Genomic DNA, 3,462 nt, shown 5'->3' with positions numbered 1-3,462 from the left:
TCTCACCATTTATCAAGGAAATACAAATAAGAGGGCATTGAGATGCTATTTTTACTGATTAGATTGGCAAGTATTTTTAACTTTGATAACAAATGTTAGCCAGAGTTGGGCAAACGGGTACCCTCATGTCCCACTGGAGGGAGTGCATATTAGTGCAGTCAATTTGGAGGGCATCTGACATACCTGTTAAAACCAAAACACCTGCATATGTGTGCAAGAAAGTATAGTCAAGATTATCTTAGCAGCATTTCTGGTAGCAGTGAGATATTAGCAATGATCTAAAAGTCCACCAATGGGAGAATAACTACATGAACTATAGTATGTTCCTACCACAGAATACTCTGCAGCAGTTCAAAACAGTAATTTAGAATATTTACTTCCCTTCCTTCCTCCCTCCCTCCCTCCCTCTTTCTTTCTTTCCTTCCTTCCTCTCTTTTTTTTTTCTTTCCTTCTCTTTCTTTCTCTCTCTCTCCCTTTTTTTTTTTTTTTTGATAGAGTCTTGCTCTGTCTCCTAGGCTGGAGTGCAGTGGTACAATCTCAGTTCACTGCAACCTCTGCCTGGTAGGTTCAAGAAATTCTCCTGCCTTAGCCTTCCAAGTAGCTGGGATTGCAGGGACTCACCATGCCTGGTGACTTTTTGTATTTTTAGTGGAGACGGGATTTTACTATATTGGCCAGGCTGGTCTCGAACTCGCGACCTCAGGTGATCCACCCGCCTTGGCCTCCCAAAGTGCTGGGATTACAAGTGTGAGCCATTGCGCCCCGCCAGATTCATTTCTTATAGTACGAGTAGACTTACTGTGACTATTTTAAAATTTTCAGAAGGAAAGGAACAGAAATCTATTTTATATGTGTAAAACCACATAAAACAATACCACCATCTTTTCACAAAGCCCTTTGCCCTTCCCGCTTGCCCTCTTCTTTCTCCTATGCTGTTTGCCACCCACTTTTTGCCCTCCATCTACCCCAAAACTATTTTCCCCATCATCTTTTTCCCAATCCTCTTTCCTACCTCCTCTTGCCACTCTCTTTTCTCCTCCCACTTGCCACCCTCTCTTCCCTTTCTGTTTACCCAAAAGCTTTTTACCCACCGTTTTTCTTTCTGCACCCTGTTTTCTCACAACCTTCTCTCCCTCCTGCTTGCCACCCTCTTTTTTCCTTCTCCGACTTGTCACCCTCTTTCCCCCCTCCAACTACCCAAAAACATTTTCCCCCACGGTCTTTTCAGAAAACTTTGTCTCCCTTACTCACCACTCTCTTTTGACCCCTGCTGCTCACCACCCTGTCTTCCCTCTGCATCCACCTCAAAACTTTTTTCCTCACTGTCTTTCCCCGCTCTCCATCTTTTCACAAAGCCTTCTCCCCGCTCCTGCTCACCACCCTCTTTTCCCCACTCCCACCCCTCTCCCACATGCCACCCTTTTTTCATCCTCCATCTACCCCAAAACTATTTTTCCATCGTCGTTTTTCCAAACCTCCTTCCCACCTCCTGCTTATCACCCTTTACCCACTCCATCTGCCCAAAAACTTTCCCCCTACTCTTTCCCCACCGTCTTTTACACCTCCTGCTGGCCACGGTCGTTTCCCGCTCCATCTACCCAAAAACTTTTCTCCCCACTCTCTTTTCTCCCCACTGTCTTTTCACAAAACCTTCTCTCCCTCTTGCTCGCCCCCTTTTTGCCTCCTTTACCACTCTCTCTTTACTCCTCCCACCTGCCACCCTCCAGGGTCAGGCCCTGAGTCCTGGCAGTCTGGCCGCACCCCACCGTCAGCAGGGAGAGGCGCAGGGCTGGGAGGGGCCTGGAGTCTTGCCTGGGGCATCACTTTTGCAAATTCATTTTGTGCAGGCCTCGGTTTCCCTGGCAGCGATTCCAATGGAAGCTAGCTTCAAGCCTTGCAACACCTGCATTTCCCGGCAGGCAGGTGTCACAGCGGCGTCTCTCCTGCCCCAGGACGTGTGCAGTGCTTGGCACAAGGGCGGCAGCGATGCCAGCTTCAGCAGCGCAGCATGGCCGCTCAGGCCCAGGCCCCGGCCCGGGTTCGCTGGTTCGCGGGTTCGCGTTAGTGCGGCTCTGCGTGAGTGGGCGCAGAGCTTTGGGAGTTCTCCCCAGGCGCTGGTTGGGCGGGGGCTCCCAGGAGCCTCTCGGAGGCCGCAGCGGGCGGCCCATGGGGACAAGCGTCCAGTCAGCGGCAGAGCTGGTGTCAAATGTGCGTGCACTAGGGGAAGGCAGCCTGGGGTCGCTGCTTGGGGCCATCTGCCTGCAGGCTTGTTGCTGAGGTGCAAGGGCGTCAGGCAGCGCAAAGCGCCAGGAGAGTGGGGGATCTGCACGGAGGCCCTCTGTGAGGGCACCACCGCCTCCCCAGGAGACAGCCAGGGTGGCACTCTGGCGATGAGGCTGGGGTCCCAGTCCTCGCCCGGACACCACCCCCTTCCCTTGTCTCCTCAGCATCATATCTGGGGGCCTCCTCCGTGTCTGAAGTTTGCAAGGCTTTCTCCGGAATGGTGAAATTGTGCGCGGGGCTCTCCCTGGGCAGCTTCCTATCGGGGATGCTGCTGTTTCTCGGCTTCTGAGTGTACTGGTCCTGGACATTGGCCCATTCAAAGGCGGCCACGGGGCAGCCCTGGCTCACATCATGCACACTACTGTGCTCCTCCTCGACATCCCCTCACCCATCGCAGCCACCCCAGCACCAGCGCCAGTGCCATCAGCAGCCCCCGCAAGCAACATCAGCGCTGCGTCTCCGTGCCAGCCTGGGACACGCATGTCGTGGGGAGTCCCAACTGTGCGCCACTGATGCACCGTGGTGGGGCTGCTGAACGCACAACCCAGCAAGGAGCCCCGCGGGCTTTGGGGCTGTTGCTGATGGCAGTCCCCTTGTTTTGTTTTCAATCACATATCACTTTTATAAGTACACACACATGAAATATCATTGAAATAACATATTCTTAGAATTTTTTTAGTTCCAAGTGCATCTTCTGTATCACTTTTGACTTCAAATCATCAGTGCCCTTATGTTTCCACACACTGCTTTCTGTTCCATCAAGAGAAAGGGACAACAAACTATCACCCATGAGCCAAATGTGGTCCTTCCCTTGCTTTTGCAAATAAAGTTTTGTTGGAACGCAGTTACAACCCTATGACTGCTTTCAGACCCTGACAGAGTTGAGTGGTTGCAGCTGAGCCTGTATAGCTTACAAACCAAAAACATTCCCTATCTGGCCCATTGCACACAACATTTGGTGGCCCCTGATTGAGGAGCACAGGAAGTGAAGCATTTCTTGCAAGCGTGTCCACTCATCCCGGGGATGTTTTGTTTTGGTTTGTTTTCCGAGATGGGGTCTCATTGTTGCTCAGGCTAGAATGCAATGGCACAATCCTAGCTTTCTTCAGCCTGGAACTCCTAGGCTCAAATGATCCTCCCACCTCAGCCTCCTGAGGAGCTGGGACTACAGACACGTGT

Source organism: Mandrillus leucophaeus, unplaced genomic scaffold, assembly GCF_000951045.1.
Source record: "Mandrillus leucophaeus isolate KB7577 unplaced genomic scaffold, Mleu.le_1.0 Scaffold1672, whole genome shotgun sequence".
Taxonomy (NCBI): domain Eukaryota; kingdom Metazoa; phylum Chordata; class Mammalia; order Primates; family Cercopithecidae; genus Mandrillus; species Mandrillus leucophaeus.
The sequence above is the reverse complement of the archived record's forward strand: the minus strand, read 5'-3'. Positions refer to the sequence as shown.